The following is a 21,466-nucleotide window of genomic DNA, read 5'->3' as shown; positions in this document are numbered from 1 at the left end:
TGTGGCACTGTGGCACTGTGGTACTGTGGCACTGTGGCACTGTGGCACTGTGGTACTGTTGCACTGTGGTACTGTGGCACTGTGGCACTGTGGCACTGTGGCACTGTGGCACTGTGGCACTGTGGCACTGTGGCACTGTTGCACTGTTGTACTGTGGCACTGTGGTACTGTGGCACTGTGGCACTGTGGCACTGTGGCACTGTGGTACTGTGGTACTGTGGCACTGTGGCACGGTGGCACTGTGGTACTGTTGCACTGTTGCACTGTGGTACTGTGGTACTGTGGCACTGTGGCACTGTGGTACTGTGGCACTGTGGCACTGTGGTACTGTGGCACTGTGGTACTGTTGCACTGTTGCATTGTGGTACTGTTGCACTGTTGCACTGTTGCACTGTGGTACTGTTGCACTGTGGTACTGTTGCACTGTTGCACTGTTGCACTGTTGCACTGTGGTACTGTTGCATTGTGGTACTGTTGCACTGTTGCACTGTGGTACTGTTGCACTGTTGCACTGTGGCACTGTTGCACTGTTGCACTGTGGTACTGTTGCACTGTGGTACTGTGGTACTGTTGCACTGTTGCACTGTTGCACTGTTGCACTGTGGTACTGTTGCACTGTTGCACTGTTGCACTGTTGCTCTCTGGCAGGGGTTAAATGATGTACACCATAATTTCCTACAAGGTGAAATTGAGTGGCTTATGCGACAGTGACACATCACTCCCAGAGGAACTCAATGCTTTCTACGTTCACCGATGTACCTTCACTAACCTCCACAGCCAATGATGAACCTGTAATCTCAATCACCAACATCAGAAAATCCTTCTTGAGAGTGAACCCTTGGAAAGCGTGCGGCCCTGATGGTGCATCTCACTGCGTTCTCAGAATCAGCTCAGACCAACTGGCTGGTGTTTCCATAGATATCTTCAACCTCTCACGAAGGCGGTCTGAAGTGCCCACCTGTTTTGAAAGGACATCCATAAAACCAGTGCCCAAGAGGAGCAAGGTGACATGCCCGCCCCAATGACTGCTGTTGGTGGCACTCACGTGCAATAAGAAGCAGTGCTTGGAGAGACCGGCTATAATTATCATCAACCTCTCCCTCAGTACTGACCTGGACCCGTCACAATGGGTCAACAGTGTACTTGCATTAGCTGGCTCTTCATCCAGGCTGTTGTTCTTTGACTCCATCTCGGCATTCAACACAATCAACCTCTCCAAACTCATCGTCCAACTTTGTAAACTTCCTCCCTGTGATCTGGACCCTTGGCTTTGTTATTGCAGAAGTCAATCAGTACATAATGGCCACAACACCTCGTCTTCGCTGACCATTAGCATATGGGCATCAAGTGAACGCGGCCTGTGTGCTCTGTCCCTTCTCTACTCGCTCTGTACACACGACTGTATCAGAATTCACAACTCCAATGCCATCGTTGCATTCATGCCAAGTACTGTTTGCACTTTGGATGATGCCACTGTCGTTGAAGGGAGGAACATCAATAATGCACTTTGGTTTGTTTTATGTGGGGGGAGGGGGACGGGGAATCGGGGGAAACTTTTTTTTTCAAGTTCTTACCTTCCCGGAGATGTGATTGATTTTCGGATCACATTCTCCGGGCTCTGCGGCCTACCATCACTGACTTAACATCGGAGCGGATCCCTTGCCTGGGATTGCTCCCACCGCGGCCTGCGGACTTACCATCAAGGGCTCGTACACGGGAGAGGTTAGTCGGGAGCTCCAATGCCGCAGAAGGTTCAACCAGCGCTGACGCGAGGTTCAATCGCCCGGCGCGGGGGAGCTGACAACCCCCTGATGCGGGAGCTGAACGCCTTGACGCCGAGGGCCCGAACGCCACCGGCCACGGGAGTTAAGACCGTCCCGTCAACGGAGGGCTCGAGGTCCACGACCGAGGGAGAACAAAAGGAAGGACTTGAACTTTATTTCGCCTTCCATCACAGTGAGGAATGTGTAGGAGTCACTGTGGTGGATGTTCATGTTAAAATGTGTTTTTGAGTCTTGTTGCTTTTAATTGTATGACTGACCTGGCCAATACAATTCCTCGTATGTTGCAAAACATACTTGGCAAATAAAATCTGATTCTGATTCTGATGCTGATCTTCTTGACTAACATCAGAACAATAATCTTGCTTTCAACGCTAATGAGATCAAGGAGTTGATTGTTGACTCCAGCGACTCCAAATGCTGAGGGATCATGCATCTATCCTCTTTGGCGAGAGTCAATAGCTACAGGTTGCTGGCATACGCATCTCCACCAATCTGTTCCGGACCCAGCACAATGATACAATCACAAAGATAGCTCACCGACACAGAGTAGACTTGATGGGCCGAATGGCCTAATTCTACTCCTACCCCTTATGACCTTATGACACCTCTACTTCCTCAGACATTGGAGGAGATTCGGCATCTTACTGAATACTATTAAACTTCTATAAGTGTACAATGAAGAGCATTGCGACTCGTTGCATCGCTGCCCCATCCAGAAACTTAAATACTCAAGGACAAAGGCGGCTGCAAAGTGCGGTGGACATTGCCCAGTCCATCACAGGTATTGACTTCCCCTTCATTGAAGTGATCTACAGGCAGCGCTGCTTCAAGAAGACAGCTAATAGCAACAAAGACCCACACCACCCTGGCCATGCTGTCTACTCCTTGCTACCACCAAGAAGGTGACAGAGAACGTTTCCCTCCAGGTTCAAGAACAGCTTATTCCCATCCAGCATCAGGTATCATGTACACTCCACACAACTGCAACCAGAGCCTGACCTTGGGCCGTGCGACGTCATGTGCAAAGTCTGGCGCCCCGTCCAACTCATGAACCGATGATCGGCCATGAGAAGGAGGGGTGGTGGTGTCGGTGGTAAGCGAAGGTCCGAAGGTCGGACAGCTGGCTGGGCTGCCGGCCAACGGGGCCACGGGCGAGGTGCTGCTGCTGCACTCCATGGGCTGCACAACGTCGGGACGGGGGAGGAGGGGCCGGACGCGATGCTGCGACCCGACTGTCCCCTCGACCCGAGTAGTAGCAGTCAAATATGGGACAAGGGCGGTCATGTATGGGACAAACCAATTTCAAGTCAAGTCAAGTTTTATTCGTCACATTGCACATAAAGTGCAGTGATATGAATTTGCCAGCAGCGGTACAATAAGAAAAAGAACACACAATAAAAATTTAACATAAACATCCACCACAGCATTCATCACTGTGGTGGAAGGCACAAAGTTTGGTCAGTCCTCCTCCATTTTCCCACGTGGTCGGGACCACAACCCTCCGCAGTCGCCGCTGCAGGCATCCTGATGTGCAGACAAGGTAAGCCCTGAATCAGTGCCTCTCCACCGGAGACCACGGCTCCAAGATGGTGTAGGCTGCAGGCCGGTGGTCGAAGATCTAAAGTCCCCCCCGCGCCGCAGCTAGAGGCACTGCAGACGGCAGGGCCGGCGGTCGGAGCTCTTCTCCAGGGATCCCCAGCGAGGGATCCCGCTCCGGATGGTAAGTCTCCGCCGCACCCGTGGTTAGAAATAGGCCGCAGGCCGGCGGTCGGAGCTCTTCTCCTCCGGGGTCCCCAACAAGGGATCCCAGGCTCCGGAAGCCGTGCCAGCTGGAGCTCCGCAGACCGCGGCTTCAGGCTCACCCGCTCCACAACGACAGAGTCCGCGCTGCGCCTGCTGCTGAAACCCCGGGCGCGTCTCTGGGAAAGGCCGCACCGATCCTCTATGTTAGCCCACTTTAGTCCAATATACGGGATGTCCCGGCTAATACGGGACAGTTGGCAACCCTAGCCCCTATAGTTGGTTTCTGCACCTTGGTGATCTTGTTTACTTAGAATAACTGATAATCCATTGTACATTGATTTGTTGCTGTTGTCATCTCATGTGCCCATAAAGCTTCAGCAAGTATGAATATCATGGCTCTGATACATACCCGATGCATTCGACAAATAAACACTTCTGTCTTGTGACCTGATAAAAGAAATGGCAGAAACATCCACCAATGTAACCAGATAAGTTTTGTCTGTAAAACTGGGGTTTGAGAATTGCTGCATCTAAATGTTGAGGATCATTTCCATCCAGATTACGTGTGTTCAACAGGCTTGATTAGTCATGAAATTACTCATTCAAGCTTCCTCTGTCTTGCAATTGTATCTTCAGTACACGTTGTCTTTAATGACATGCCTCCTTACCAAAATTGCTGCTCCCTTCCAACTAAAGATTGCTTCATTCGTCATTCGACCGAATTCTATAAACACACGTGGTGGCTTGTGAGGATCATGTGACATAAATGTACTTTGACACAATGAGTTCCACAGGAAAGGGCAAGGCTATTGTATAAGCATGTCTTGTTTACGGGTGATGCCATTGAGAATGATACACATGATTGTTGCTGTTTCACAAACCAACATGCACCGGCGGGCCAGAGCCGTCACCTCACCCGAGTTCCAGGCTCAGCACCAGGCCCACAGCCTCCACGCTGCAGACTCCATCACCATGTGGTCTGACTCTCCTGGGTCCTACTGCTCCCCCCACCTCCTACAGGAAACCTCAGTAATAATTCCACTGGGTCTTGCCCTTCCCCCACGTTTAACTCTATTATCCCTTCTACTCCTCACTAATATACTCCTCCTCAGCCCCCCCTCTCTGAATTCCCATCATCGCCCCACAATACCTTGCCTAGACCTCCGTCCACCCCTCTGACCCCAACGCTCACCCTTGTCTTGTTTTAGCCATCCCTCAACCTCACTTTCTCCAACTTAGAATGGTCTGTCCTCAACAGAGGCCTCACCTTTCTTCCCCTCCGCCTCCACCTCAAGGAGATGTGGACTAGCCGTGGCATAGAGCTTTTCTTCTGTCACCTCCGCCTCTGTGCCTTTTTCTCTGGGAAGGAGTCCTCACCACCCAGTGATAACCCCTTCTCCCATCTCCTCTGGTCCTCCTCCTCTTGGACTTCCCAGATGGCTTTCTACCCTCTTTAGACCTTTTCTTCTTCTTCTTCTTCTTCTTGCGTATGTTGTGCACAACCTAATAGGGCTGTCCCACTGTACAAGCTAATTCAAGAGTTCTCCTGAGTTTCCCCTAATTCGAACTCGGAGAATTACGGTAATAGCCGCTCGTAGGTATTCTTCACGAGTCTTCCTGAGCTTACCACGTTTCCCGAGTACCTGCCGTTAGCGTTACGAGCCGCTAAGAAACGTCCCGAGCTCCGACGTACCCACTACATACATTCTACGTGCTTCCACGAGTTTTATTTATTTTTTAACTCGGGGGAGCTCTTGAATTACCTCGTACAGTGGGACAGCCCCATAAAGTTGTAGGACAACTTGTTCTATTTGATCTTATTTGATTGTGCACGTCAGGTTGATTGCATTCGTCGAAACAGGGCGGACCACGTGAAGGTTGCAATCTCCCACCCCTATAGACCTTTTCTTTTAACTATTCCGAAGAGTTCCGACCCAAAATGTCCCCTATTTTTTTTCTCCAGTGATCCTACCTGACCCGCTGAATTACTCCAGCATTTTGTGCCTATCTTCACATTAATAGCCGCAGGATTGCCTGTTTAAACAGGCACACAGTGCACGGTTGTAGATAATCAAGGACATTGGTGGAGAAGTTAGTGATATTTATAGTTCTAGGCTGTGCTACAGGAATGTTTTAAAAACAAAATAGATCTTCTGAGCAAAAGACTGTGTTCTACTGACTAATTATGACAATGTTGAGTACTCTTTGATCTCCCAACTTATTGCTGAATCTCTGCATATGATGCCGTATCACCCTATTAAGTCCAGGAATTAAAAAAAACATGCTTCAGACAAGCAATAAAACTGAAAAGTATAGGAAATGCCAAATAAGGAATAAAAGTGATCTTGTTCAAGCTCAATGGTTTCATTCTTACTTGGAGCACAGATGTTTGAAATCTACTCTCAACGTTTGCAGTGATAGTAGATGATTTCAAGTTGTTTTTCAAGTTGTTTTATATATAAAATAAATTATCAACAAAATCATTAAATAAAGGGATACTCGAACGTTTAGCCCATCAGGAGTTTTGGGTTTTAAATCTTTTTAGTGAGAAAATGCAGTGATAATAATAATGGGTGAATGGTGTGTTTAATAGAACAGACTTGTTCCTTTCAAGTGTTGCTGCAATCACAATTTTAGGATGTGTTATCACAGGCAGCCTGTGCAGGAAACTCTGTTTATCATTTCCTCCCAGTTGCATTTTCTTTGGGACACAAAGAAGCACCATTAGATTATTATCTGAAAACATACCTCTGTGCAGTCAGCTCATCAAAGCTCCTTGCTTCTAGTAGAACCAGAATATGGGATTGCAACCATGTCATTATATTTACGATCAGAAAAAGACTAAATGGAAGGAGACTCGTTCTTTCCACTGTTATTACTGTGGCCTACAAAATGATACACATGTGGCGCCACCTGGTGGGTAGGCCACTTACTATGTGGACCCTCGGCAGTCGGGGGTAGGGTCACGTGACCGGGTAATTGCGGGAAGGAGTTGTCACGAGGTTTAGGGGTGTGCCCTAGTATAAGTATAGAGCCCTGGGTCAGTCTTCCCCCATTCGTGTGTGTGTTGTTCTCTTCACTTCGACAATAAAGACCTCTTTGATTCCCCACACGTGGCTCGCTTATTCTCCCGCCCTACACCAAAGAATATTAAACAAACCAACAAATAACAGTATAGCTCGGCATCCGTTCTGTCCCTGAAGATGGGTCCCAACCAGAAACATCACCTATCCATGTTCTCCAGAGATGCTGCCTGACCTTCTGAGTTACTCCAGCACTTTGTTGGTAAATCGGCATCTGCAGTTCTTTGTTTCTACTATTCAAACGTTAGTCAGCTAACTACGTTAAAATATGAGAAATATCCTTTGATAATGGCCCATGACCATGGCCAGTGGTTCAAATTTCCCATTGGCTAAATCATCTGACCAAAACGAGTGGTCCATATGAAAAAAATCCATGTTAAAAATTCCACCTTCTAAAGTGCAACTAAAGCAGCAAACAGTTTGAAGAAGGGTCCCAACCCAAAATATCATCCCCCCTTTCCCTCCAGAGGTGCTGCCTGGCCTGCTGAGTTATTCCAGCACTTTGTGTCTATCTTCGGTATAAACCAGCATCTAAAGTTCCTTTCTACACATCAACAAGCTTCACATGAGTTACAACTAAGCTTGCTTTATCTTAGACATAACTCAGCAAATAATCCAAAGAACAAAAGTTGTAATATGATAAAAATACCAATGTGTAGGAAGGAACTGCAGATGCTGGTTTACACCAAAGATAGACACAAAATGCTGGGGTAACTCAGCGGGACAGGCATCTCTGGATAGAAGGAATGAGCAATGTTTTGGGTCAAGACCCTTCTTCAGACACTTCAGATTTCTTCAGAGTCTGAAGAAGGGTCTCGACCCAAGCCAACAACCATTCCTTCTCTCCAGAGATGCTGCCTGTCCCGCTGAGTTACTCCAGCATTGTGTGTCTATCTTCACAATTCAACACATTACCACAAAACTTACCAATGAGCTCATACGTTCCATTTCCAACATGTTCAACAACATTCACCCACACAGGATTCCCAAGTACCCCTGTGACGGCTTTTGTTTCATCCCATGAGATTGGGGTCATGTTATCTGTGCCTAGAAACATGAGACATTGCAACACAATTACAACTCCTCGAAGATCCTTGTCCTCACACTCCGTTAAGGTGATCATCCTACTACAAGGTGTGAAGGTTTGTTGAGTAACAACGTTATTAGATTTGAAAGAGACACCTCCTTTCACATTCTGAGTGGAGGCCAATTCAACTGGTGAAAGACCTGACAACAATGTACGATCACAAACTGAAACAATTTACAAATATAACACAAATAATGATAAGAAAATGTCATTATCGCATCATTAACACATCAATGATATTATTTGCTCCAAGGAATCCAAATACAAGGTTAGTCTACTGATTGAAAACGCAGGCAGCAAGATAAATTGTCCACTTCTCCAATTAAGGGATGAATATCCCATTAACTAGTTCTCTGTGTATTTCAAAATTCACCAAGAATGAATATTTGGCACATTTATTTTAGTTTAGTTTATTTTATGAGATACAGCGTGGAAACAGGCCATTTGGCCCACTGTGTCCATTTCAAAGAACATTCCCCGCACACTAACACTGTCCTACACACAATAGGAACAATTTACAATTTACATTTATACCAAGCCAACTAGCTTAAAAACCTGTACGTCTTTGGAGTGTGGGAGGAAACCGGAGATCCCGGAGAAAACCAACGCAGGTCACGGGGAGAACGTACAAACTCCGTACAGACAAGCACCCGTAGTTAGGATCGAACCCGGGTCTCTGGCGCTGTCAGGTGGAAACTCGACCACTGCGCCACCGTGCCACCCTTATGTCTCCCACATGCTGTTGAAAACCTCTGAACCTAGTACTTTTATTTTGAATGCAGGCCTTAGGTCAGCATGCATGGAGTCTCTGAGTGAAAACTGTCCCATAGGTGGAATTACTGAATATTAGATTTAATGAAATGGCAGAATTTGGCAAATTTCTGTGAGTTATATGTTGAATAAGAATAAGCGAATATACAAATACAAGTTTCTATCATCTGATCTGAACTAAGTCATAACATTTAATCATTAGAAACAAGATTTTAAACTTGATTGAAGATATTATTTCTTGTTGCCTGTCAAACAATCTATTACCCAATAATGCCTGTCACAAATTCCGTACATAATTAATGGCGTTTTTGCAATTAGCAATACTTAAACTGCGAGAAATAACTCATCGTACTTTGCAAAAGATGCTGAGCCCCAGGAATGACCTTGGACACTAACTCTTGCTTCCCCTATAATCCCCCATGACCCTCATTAATAGGAATCTGCATCAACCCTGCCTGCTTGCTGCTGAAACTGCACTGAAACAGCTGATAATTCCACCACCCCACGAAAAACCAGGTCAGAAAAGCTGCCCAATAAAAGTTTGAGAATGACATAATTCCCTATTATTTTTTAATTCACAACCATATTACAACATAAATATTAAAAACAAAGTGCGTCCAAATGAAATGTAAAGTCTTGGACAAAGACTGATGTTCCCACTTGCCACTAACTTGTCACCAAGCTGTGTCTGAAGGTTAATTTTGTTCTAATGCATTTTATGAGTCGCTGATAAAACACTCACTCTAGACACAGGGGGAAAGCACCAGCCACTTTTAACTTGCTAATAACTGATGTCTTTGTTTTGGGGGCAGGTATATGGAATAGATTGCTGCACATTTAGCTCCATGTGAGATAGAGAAGTCTCATATAAATCTCAGAAGGCTTTCCTTCTCCTTGTTTAACAGCTTATTTTTGACATAGCCCAGCTATAAAATGAGTCCTTTAAGCAATCAATGCATTGTAGCAGAAAATCCCTCAATTACCATAACTCAAAGTAAAGTTAAACATTTTAGCTCGGAACCAACCCCTAATCCAGTGGAACCTATTCCTTACTTAATACAATTCTATTGCCAACAAACAGATGTTTGAGAACTCACTAAAGCAGGAGAAGTATTGTATAACTATCCGTAAGGGCCCATAAATATTGTCTGGATCGCATTAGCACTTTGAATGATTTTATGGTTAAATATTTGTTAGGCGCTTCCTAGTATCACAAGGCAATTAAAATGATTGAATTCTCTGATTCCTGTCCAACTCCTCTTTCAGACTTAGTGTTTTCCTTTTTGCAGATGCCATCTATAATTTGAAACAAAACTATCTTCCTTGTTTCTTTTGAATGGATTTGACAGTTCACAGTGATGCAGTAAACTGCAGAGACAATTAGAAGCTTTTAAACATAGTGAAGGAAAGCCCTTTGAGATTTATATGAAACCTCTCAATTTCACTATAGACCTAATCAATTTAGAGTTTGCTTTAAATGCATCAAGTGGTCTTTGAATGTCAAATTGTTTTTGAAATTGGATTGATACACTTTTAAATGCTTTGGATTCTAAAGAATGCAACTTTTTACCCCGTACTTAATTTCTATAAGAAAGAGGCAATGTTACTGGAACTGCTCAGGTAAACTGGAGTTTATTGTCATATGCACACGTAAAATGAGGTTAGGGTGGCCAACTTTCTCACTCCCAAATAAGGGACAAAAGGTCAAAATCAGGGACAAATTCCCGACAGCAATTCGTTGACCAACTCGGCGGTTGCTGGGTGAATGATGAGTTGGCCTGGATGCTGGACTGCACACAAAGCCCAGCCGACGGGGAGGAGTCTTGACCCGGGCACCGGACTTTGCGCGCTACAAAGTCCAGCGTCGCGTGCAAAGTCAAGCACCCCTTCCAAATCATGAACCGATGATTGGTCATGAGAAGGAGGGGTGGTGGTGACGGCGGTAAGCAAAGATCCGAAGATCGGCCAGCTGGCTGGGCTGCCCACCAACGGAGCCACGGGCGAGGCTCTGTTGCTGCACTCCATGGGCTGCACTATGTCGGGCCGGGTGAGGCGGGGCCGGATGCGGCGTTCCGACCCGACAGTCCCCTCGACCCAAGTAGTAGCAATCAAATACAGGACAAGGGCGGTCCCATACGGGGCAACCCAATTAAGCCCAATGTACGGGATGTCCCGGCTAATACGGGGCAGTTGGCAACTCTAGATGAGGCACATGTCCAGAATCACAAGCACATAGACTCAGACAATACATAAAAACATAAATCATACGTAAATGCCACACGGCAGTGAGAAGAAAAAGACAATGAAAGAATCAGAACACATGGGTAACAAGGTAGACACAAAATGCTGGAGTAACTCAGTGAGACAGGCAGCATCTCTGGAGAGAAGGAATGGGTGACATCTGCAGAGTTCTGTTGCTTGGGTAGGATTAGGGTAGTGCAGGTCAATTCAAGAACCACACTGTTCCTGAACTTCAAGCTCCTGTATCTCCTGCCTTGCCCCAGGTGGTGAGTATCATTCATGTCAAATACCACTTTCTTTAGGCAGTGCCTCATGTAGATCATTTAATAACTGTGCATGTAAGGAACCAGTCTAAGTCACCACTCTCTGCTTCCTCTCAGATTCCTGTTTATTGGCATTGCTGTTCCAGGCCATGAGGCAATTATGGTTCTATATATATATATGGCAAATATAAGGTTCTATATCTCTCCACATCACCGTCTCTATCTCTCATTTCCCTTTCCTCTGACTCTAGTCTGAAGAAGGGTCTCGACCCAAAACGTCACTCATTCCTTCTCTCCAGAGATGCTGCCTGTCCCACTGAGTTACTCCAGCATTTTGTGTCCATCTTCAGTTTAAACCAGTATCTGCAGTTCCTTCCTACACATGATGCAACTAATGTTAATTTAAAACCCGCGTTGGTTTCTTCATTGTGTTAGAATCTGAAGATTGGTTCAGAAACATTTTTTGAAGCAGGTCTCAGTTTTTGCAAATATATATATATACTTACAAGGCTGTCTGATTAGTCAATTCAAAAGCAGAAAGTCACTGTTTGAATCTTGAAGGGTGTTAATCACTCAAGGAAATTGTTCACTTTGGGGTGAATCTCATATCAGTTCCTCATTTAATGCAGAAACAAAGGTTGGCAGCAAGAGGAAGAAGCTCTGACATAAATTCAACTGACAAGTATGAATCACACCCTTGCTAGCTAAATATATACCATAACACAAAATTGGAGAAATTTGGTGGATTATGCAGTATCTGTAGATGGAAATGCACAGTCAACATTTCAGGTTGACACCCTACCTTTGGATTGACACAAAATATTATTTTTTTGCTCCAGAGTCCAGCATTGGCAGTCCCTGTGCAGCCAGATATATATCTTTGACATCAGCTTTACGGAAAGCTGTGGTTTGCTTTAAGTCATTCTCTGCAGTTGAAGAGGATGTATAACATAATGTGACAAATGGCAGGCAGCTTACAACATAAAAGTGCATAAGAAGGTCCAAATATAACACTTTGCCTACAATGATGTATATCACAGGGACATTCATGCAACCATCTGTGTTTATTTAAATCATGCACCATTTTCCTTTGCATTTTCTTGGACTGTCGCAATTGTAATTAATCTATTAGCCAAATATGTAAAAACATACAAGGAATTTGATTTGGCATACAGTCATACCAAAAAAGCAACATGACCACACACAACTACATAAAAATCAACATAAACATCCACCACCCACCCCTCGCATAACGATACACTAAAACATACATTTAACAGCAGACTCAAAACAACTAAAGAAGAAAAGGACGAGACAGACTGTTGGCGAGGCTGCCATCGTACGACGCCATCCGTTCACGTAATGTATCCTGCAGCATATCATCAACTATGCCATCATATTACACCCAGCTTTAATGCATGGACGAAACCTCGGATATTAGTGACGGGATGCACAGTCAAACATATCAGTGTCACACTTGATTCTACTGAACACACCTTTCATTTACGAGAAGAAAACACCTCACAATTGTCAGCTGGGTTTAGTTGGGCACAGCCTGGCCTCTGTATCGGAGGTTTATGGACTCAGGCTCAAATCCCATTCCTTAGTCCAATACTGAGGTAATGCTCTTCTATAGGTTCTGCTGTTTCTGAGATGTTTAACTTGGATCATTTTTTCCTTTCAACTGACAATTAAAAATTCCAATGTACTTCCTTATGAGCAATTCTTTGATTACCAATACCAGAAAAACTAGCCGTTAATCTCATTCTTATGTGAGAACTTCCTTTAGCAAATTATCTCCTAATATGTCTACAAAATCTTACTTCCAGCAAAATGCTCTGCATCATTGTCACACTTAAGTGCCAATGTAGGTAACACAATAAGTGTAAGGCTGAGTCGTGACCCAAGAACCTGCTAACTTAGAAGCATAAGACAAAATATTTAAGGCAATTGATGAAACTAATGCAGATTTAACACATTCAAGCAATGAAGAGAGATTTCAGGACTTAATATGAAAAAGAATCATCAGCAAGAGAGATATTATTAAAGTATTTAGTAGCTTTAAATTGATAAATTGCTTGCGAAAAATATACTTGAGCCGACCCCAAAATCTAGAGTCATGGAACATGATTGAAAGAAGAAAGAAGGATAGAATAGGGGGTGCACTCATCACTTCCCACCAAAAGCACCCACTCCTCGGGTACTTTCCTCTGCAGCTGCAGGAGATGTACCACCTGTGCCTATACATCCTCCCTCACATCCATTCATGGACCCCAGCAGTCCTTCCAGGTGAGACAGCATCCATGTACACATCCTCAAACCTCATCTACTGCATCCGGTGCTCCCGATGTGGCCTCCTTTACATCGGTGAAACCAAGTCTCATCTCAGTGAACATTTTGTCGGACACTTGCGCTCAGTCTGCCACAGTGACGTGCGGTGAGGTCGATGGCTGGGGATGCATTGGCTAGTATCAGTGGCCCGGCCCTCCCTGTATTGATCACCGCGTCTCCCCGAGGAGAGGGAGGGGTGGAGCCATGGCTGGGTGGGTGGGAGAGAGAAGAGAGAGGAGAGAGAGAGAGAATGGGGAGAGAGAGAGAAGAGAGAGAGAGGAGGGAGAGAGGAACGATGGCACGTTATAACCCGCAGCCGTCCCATTCTGTCCGCCGCCGAACCCCCCACCGCACCATTGCACCCTCCTTCACGGTGGCCCAGTGATGTCTCAGCTCTGACAATTCGAGGGATCTAACCAGTAACAACACTAAGAGCAGCCCCTGGTCGCCACGTTCCCTGACTTGAATCTGAGCTTGAAAAATCTCGTGATGGGCCTGACGTGTCCCACGGGCCATATTTTGGAAACTCCTGCCTTACAAGAACAAAAACAAAAATGTACAGAATGTACAAAAATCAATCAATCAATCAATCAATCAATCAATCAATCAATCAATCAATCAATCAATCAATCAATCAATCAATCAATCAATCAATCAATCAATCAATCAAGCAATCAATCAATCAATCAATCAATCAATCAATCAATCAATCAATCAATCAATCAAAAATCAATCAATCCATCAATCAATCACTTTATGTGAAAGTGAAATGAATTTGTCAGCAGCGGTACAATGAAAAAAGAACACACAAAAACACAATAAAAATTTAACACAAACATTCATCACTGTGGTGGAAGGCACAAAATTTGGCCAGTCCTCCTCCATTTTCCCTCGTGGTCAGGACCTCAACCCTCCGCAGCCGTCGCTGAGGGCGTCCAGATGAGTAGACAAGGTAAAAAGTCCAGGTAAGTCCAGAATCGGCTCTTCCCCACCGGAGACCGCGGCTTCAGGTTGGTGTAGGCCGCAGGCCGGCAGTCGAAGATTTAAAGTTTCCGCAGTGCCGCAGGCCGCAGGGCCGGCGGTCAAAGCTCCCCTCCAGGGATCCCCACCGTTGTAAGTCCCCGCCGCGCCCGCAGTAGAAGTTGGCTGCGTGCCGGCGGTTGGAGCTTCTTCTTCTCCCGGGTCCCCAACGAGGGATCCCAGGCTGCGGACGCCACGCCAGCTGGAGCTCTGCAGACCGCGGCTTCAGGCTGCCATGGGCCAGAGAACGGAGCGCTCCCCTCCGGCAAGCCCCGGCGAGGGCACGCCCGCTCCATGCCGAGAGTCCACGCTGCGCCCGCCGCTGAAGCCCCGGGCGCGTCTCCGGGAAAGGCCGCTCCGATCCTTGCTGTTAGTCCACGGGTGAGGCGACATGGAAAAAGTTGCCTCTCCATTGAGGAGGCGACCGAAGCGGTTTCCCCCTTACCCCCCCACACCACCCCCCACATAAAACACACAGGGAAACATTAAAAACATACATTTGAACACTGAAAAAATTAAAAAAGTAGAAAAAAACTGACACGCTGCTAGCAGGGCTTGCAGCGCCTCCCACCGATCTATGATGACTTTATTATTGTGATAAGTATAGATCTATTTTAAAAAAATCTAATAACTTTCTAATGTACCGATAAAGCCTACCTTCCAAATGACCGTTTAATTGCCGATGGCGTATCTTGTTATGATCTTTGGTCAGCGCTGCCAGCGTTGGAATGCAGTGCTGCGCCGCCACTGCTGAAGCTGGCTAACGTGAGGGAGAGTGAGGTAGCATCAATGACGTGGGCTGAGCCTACGTAATTGATGCTCGCTCTTCCTCCACTGGGCTCAAGACACGCCCCCTTGTGAGGCAGATGTGATCGCTGCCTCCCCTGGTGCTTTTCATTGCAGTTTTATGTGAGACCAGCGAGCCTAAATCTAATATATTTATATGTGAAATAAGTTACCTGGACTATGGAAGGTGAGGACATGTAATGAAGGGGTTTACATTGGTGACATACATAGAGATAGTAACAGGCACACACTTATTGCCCGCGCTTTATGCAGTTTCTGAGGGGTTGTGCAATCAGAGGGGAGGCTCAGCTCGTCATTGCCTCACCTCTTATCTCTCCCTGTATTTGCAGCGGAGCTGCCCAAATTTGGCGATTTTGACTATAAAAAATGATTAGATTCATATAGAAATTACGTTTATAACACAGATCAGTGGAAAAATCTTAATATTTATTTTATTTTATTATTATTTTTCTTGACTTTTCTCAGCTATTTTCATTGGGGGTATGACAGATGAGGCTCTGCCTCCCCTGACCGCACGTCCCTGGTCTGCCAAGGCCTGCTGGATCTCGGGGTTGTCAACCATTTTAATTCCCCTTCCCATTCCCATACTGACTTTTCTGTCTAGGCCTCCTCCATTGCCAGAGTGATGTCACACACAAACTGGAAGAACAACACCTCATATCCCGCTTACATCCTAATGGTATGAATATTAAGTGGGAAGGAAAGAAGGGTCTGGAGAAGGGTCTCGACCCGAAACATCACCAATTCCTTCTCTCCAGAGAGGTTAGGGAGTGACTGAGGGTAGGGGATAGGAGATGGAGGGAGAGGTGAGGGAGGGAGTGGAGGAGGAGAGGGGAGAGAAGAGGGAGGGTGAAGAGGAAGGGGAGGGAGTGTTGGGGGGTGAGGGGAAATGAGCCGCGCCTGCGCAGTTGGGGGCTATGGGTGAGTGGTGGAATATTGCGTTGGGGGAACGGGTTGTGTTGGGGAATGGGTGAGTGGTGGAATGTTGCGTTGGGTGAACGCGGCCTAACGGGTCCCACTTGGTCTAGTATGACAATAAAACACTCTTGACTCATGAATGATTCTGCGCAGAGAGTGAGGAATACATGTGATGATTTACATACGGAAACAGTAAAACAGATACTGTAAGCAATTCATAGCAGATGTCTGAGATATTGAGCAATAGCGGGCTGATCATTTTTAAGTTCAATTCATATCTAAGTCTGAAAAAGGGTCTCGACCCGAAACGTCACATATTCCTTCTCTCCAGAAATGCTGCCTGTCCCGTTGAGTTTTTGTCTATCTTCGGTTTACACCAGCATCTGCAATTCCTTTCTACACATGTATTTTGATACTATGTTTTCCAAAGTTCATGTCTGAGACTATGATTACTGTCTGTGCCAGAGCTGGAGAAATGAGCACCTGGAAGTATTAAACATTTTCCCTTTCAAAAGTGACCTTTACCAGCATCAATAAATCAATTGTTCAATGTTGCAAATTTATATTTAGAAACGTGGTCTGCACAAATTGATTACATTACATTTCTTCCTACATTAGTCAGTGAAAAAACAAATTCTTGGTAATCCTGAGATTGTGAAAGTGGCTAGTTACTTCCATCATGTTCTTTAAAAATATTAGTAAAGAAAATACTACCAATGAATTCAGGTTAGGTTTAGATATCCTCCTAAACTAATATTTAATTACAGCGCCATCTGCTGCAACGGGCAGAGCATCTCAGAAGTGTTGCCAGTTCATGGAATTACAAATTGTCGCAAAGGTTGTAAGACTTATTGGAACACAAAAAATATTGAGTTCCTTGTTTGCAAGATGCCAATTAGTTTGTGTGTTTGATAATGACTGCAGACGTAAATAAATATACAGGATTTGCTACATCACGAGGGGGGAGCCAGATCAAACTTCCTAATCTTTCAGTGACAAGGAACACAATGAGCTCTGCTCTAAACCCATTCAAGTACGACAGGAGCCGCTCAATACTATTCTGATAATCAAATGTCTTTCATTCACTTTTGATCATAGCCCAAGATTTGTCCAGCAGAGGCTTTTAGCAAGCACAGAGTGGCTCCAACATACCTATGTTTACATAACTCGCACACCAATGTATGGTTAGTCCAAGGATTTTGTTAGACAAGTAAAACCTGTCAGAGACAGCAAATAAACACTGTGGCTGTTCTTTCTTTGTTTGGTAAGTAATAGTGCTTTATGCTGTGTTAAGTAGACTTTTAACTGCCAATTAAAGGTCAGCTGATCATGACTTTGTTGCAGTTTTGATACCAGAAAAGACAAAACTTTAGCAATTATGACATATTAATAATCATTCTGTACTATTGAAAAATTAACTGGTATAAATAATAAACACTTTTAGCATTGAACTGTAACAGACGCAAAAATGATCAAAACATTGTGGCTTTGTCTCACTGCACCATTTATGAAACCAGTGTAGGAAGGAACTGTAGATGCTGGTGGACACATGAAGATAGACACAAAATGCTGGAGTCATTCTGCGGTCTGAAGAAGGGTCTCGACCTGAAACATCTCCCGTTCCTTCTATTCAGAGATGCTGCCTGTCCCGTTGAGTTACTCCAGAATTTTGTATTGATCTTCATATTTATGAAACCAGACTTCCTCACATTGCAACAGATGATGCTTTTGAATAAACAAAGTCATATTTTGGTGCCACATAACAGTCACCTATAATATAATAATGGCAGCTCAGTCACTCAGGCCTGGTAGGCTGGCAGATCAGTCCCTCAGGCCTGGTAGGCTGGCAGATCAGTCACTCAGGGCTGGTGGGCTGGCAGCTCAGTCACTTAGGGCTGGTGGGCTGGCTGCTCAGTCACTCAGGGCTGGTGGGCTGGCAGCTCAGTCACTCAGGGCTGGTGGGCATGCAGATCAGTCGCTCAGGGCTGGTGGGCTGGCAGTTCACTCACGGCTATTCCTTGGAATTCCATTTCAAGCAGAATGCAGGCCACCAAATTCAATTTCATAGCATTTCAAGCAAGGTGCAGGCCACCAAATTCCATTTCATAGCATTTCAAACAGAATTCAGGCCAGCAAATTCAATTTCATAGCATTTCAAGCAGAGTGCAGGCCAGCAACTTCAATTTCATAGCATTTCAAGCAGAGTGCAGGCCACCAAATTGCCAAACAACTAATTGCATTGTCATTAAGGGATAACAAATCATTTATTGCAAGTACATTGCAGACTCACAGTTCAGTTGATTCACAGCTTAGAATCACAGTTGTGTAGTCTCCCTCGCGATCTTCCAGAGTGACCGACTCACGTCCAGGCATCCGGGGTTTTATAATCCGCTGATCTCAAGATTTTTTAAACACTCATAACTTTTTTTATTATTCATCGATCGGAAAAATTCTCGGGGCTGCCTCAGCGGAGGAGAACTGTGAGTAAGATGGCCAAAAATCACAGCGATACAAGGTAGCTTTTTTTCTAAAATCAATATACAGCGCAGACAGGAAGTGGTCAAGATGAGACTTTTAGTTATATTGATGTGCAACAGAATGTATTTAGTTTTGTGAAGAGAGGATGGGTGATATTCCTGGCCACATCCCTGTAAATCTTCCCTGCACTCTTTTCAGCTTAATGTCATCTTTCCTATAGCAGGATGACCAAAACTGAACACAATCCCCAATTGCAGCCTCAGCAACATAACATAACGTCCCATCTATAGTCAAGTCAAGTCAAGTCACATTTATTTATATAGCACAACTCTCGTTGGCCAAAGTGCTTTACATTTGTTATAAGAATAGTATAAACAAACAAACTACATACATATATACATATAGCCCTCGCTCAGTGGATGTCAGGAAAGGCTTGGGATGGCACAATGGGCTAAGTGTTCGGCTGGCAACCGGAAGGTAGCCGGTTCGAATCCCGCTTGGAGTGCATACTGTCGTTGTGTCCTTGGGCAAGACACTTCACCCACCTTTGCCTGTGTGTGAATGTGTGTGAATGTGTGTGAGTGATTGGTGGTGGTCGGAGGGGCCGTTGGCACAGATTGGCAGCCACGCTTCCGTCAGTCTGCCCCAGGGCAGCTGTGGCTACAGAAGTAGCTTACCACCACCGAGTGTGACTGAGGAGTGAATGAATAATGTGATGTAAAGCGCCTTGAGTATTAGAAAGGCGCTATATAAATCCCATCCATTATTATTATTATTATTATAGATAAGTTTTTAGTCTTGACTTAAAGGAGTCGATGGAGGGGGCAGTTCTGATGGGAAGAGGGATGCTGTTCCACAGTCTAGGAGCTGCAACCACAAAGGCGCGGTCGCCCCTAAGCTTATGCCTAGACCGCGGGATATTCAGCAGCCCCAAGTCGACCGATCTGAGGGACCTGGAGGTGGAGTGGTGGGTGAGAAGACTTTGAATGTAGGAGGGGGCAAGCCCATTGAGGGCTTTGTAGACATAGAGGAGGGTCTTGAAATGTATACGGAACCGCACAGGGAGCCAGTGGAGAGAGGCCAGGATCGGGGTGATGTGGTCCCTTTTTCGGGTGCCCGTCAGGAGTCTCGCTGCGGCGTTTTGGACCAGTTGCAGGCGGGACAGGGAAGATTGGCTGATGCCAGTGTAAAGAGAGTCGCAGTAATCTAGGCGGGAGGAGATAAATGTGTGGATGATCTTTTCGAGGTCATCAAAGTGGAGGAATTGTTTTATTTTAGCTATCATCTGAAGCTGAAAGAAGCTAGCTTTTACCACGGCATTGACTTGTTTGTCAATTTCAATGCTGAGTCAAATATCACGCCAAGATTTTTGACGTGAGGTTTGAATAATGGGGTAAGGCTTCCAAGGCTGCCTGCTATCATTTTGATTGAGTCCGAGGGGCCGATAGAGGCGATGGTGTGCCTTCCTACTGTTCACTGTGAAACTCCTACACTGATAGTGCCCTGACCAGCTATAAAGGCCAGCTTGCCAAAGGCCTTCTTTACCTCCCTATCCACCTATGATGCCACATTCAAGGAACAATAGCATGTAGCTGTTGCCCTAAGTGCCTCTGTTCTACAACACCTCTCCGTGCTCTAATTGAGTTTGAGTTTGAGTTTGAGTTTGAGCTGAGCTTAGTTTATTGTCATGTACAGTGAAATGAGGTACGGTGAAAACGTTTGTTGCGTGCTAAGCAGTCAGCGGAAACACAAAACATGATTACAATCGAGCAATCCACAGTGTACAGATAGATGATAAAGGGAATAACATGAATAACATTTAGTACAAGATAAAGTTCTGTTAAGCCAAGTAGAGTCTGAGGATCTCCAATGAGGTATATAGTAGCTCTGGACTGCTCTCTAGTTGTTGGTAGGATGGTTCAATTGCCTGATAAAAGCTGGGAAGAAACTGTCCCTAAATCTGGAGGTGTACGTTTTCACACTTGCTGGCCTTGCCGAGGCAGTGTGAGGTGTAAAGGATGTTAATGCAAGGGAGGTTTGTGTGATGGTCTGGGCTGCGTCCACAATTCTCTGCAATTTATTGTGGGCTTGGGTGGAACTGTTCCCAAACCAATGATGCATCCCGATTAAATGATGCATCTGTAGAAGTTGGTGAGAGTTGTTGGGGACATGCCAAACTTCCGAATCCTTCTAAGGAAGTAGAGGTGATGGTGTGCCTTCCTGCTGTTCACTGTGAAACTCCGATAGTAATTTGACTTCTAAAAGTGCAATACATCACCTTTCTGCAAATGTTACTCCATTTGCCATACCGAGCTGATCAAGATCCCGTTGTAATTCTTCACAGCTTTCTTCACTGTCTGTAATACCACCTATTTTAGTGTTCTTAAACTGTATTTAGTTTGGCTTAGTTTAGTTTTATTTAGATTAGTATAGTTTAGATTAGATTAGTTTAGTTTAGTTTAGTTTAGTTTAGTTTAGAGTTTAGTTACACAGCATGGAAACAGGCCCTTCGGCCTATGAGGCCATCGATCACCCGTTCATTCTAATTCAATGTTATCCCACTTTCACATCCACTCCTTACAAACTAGGGGCAAATTAGACAGGCCAATTAACCTGCATGTCTTTGGGATATGGAAGGAAACTGGAGCACCTGGTTGAATCCTTAACCATGTGTCAAGAGGACTGTGAGCATCTACCATCAATATCTTGTACACCTCACTCAGCCTCCTATTCTCCAAAAAAAAAAGGTCTCAGCCCATCCAACTTTTCCCTTTAAGTCTAGCCTGCAAGCCCAGATAACAAACTGGTGAATTTCTTTTGTACCCTTCCCGACTTATTAACGTCCTTCCTACGGACAGGCGGCCAGAACTGCACACAGTGGTACCAAATGTGGTTTCACCAGTGAACGGTACAGCTGCATCATGATGTCCCAATTTTTGT

The sequence above is a fragment of the Amblyraja radiata genome, chromosome 15 (genome assembly GCF_010909765.2).
Source record: "Amblyraja radiata isolate CabotCenter1 chromosome 15, sAmbRad1.1.pri, whole genome shotgun sequence".
In the NCBI taxonomy this organism is placed as follows: Eukaryota; Metazoa; Chordata; class Chondrichthyes; order Rajiformes; family Rajidae; genus Amblyraja; species Amblyraja radiata.
Note: the sequence above shows the minus strand (reverse complement) of the source record.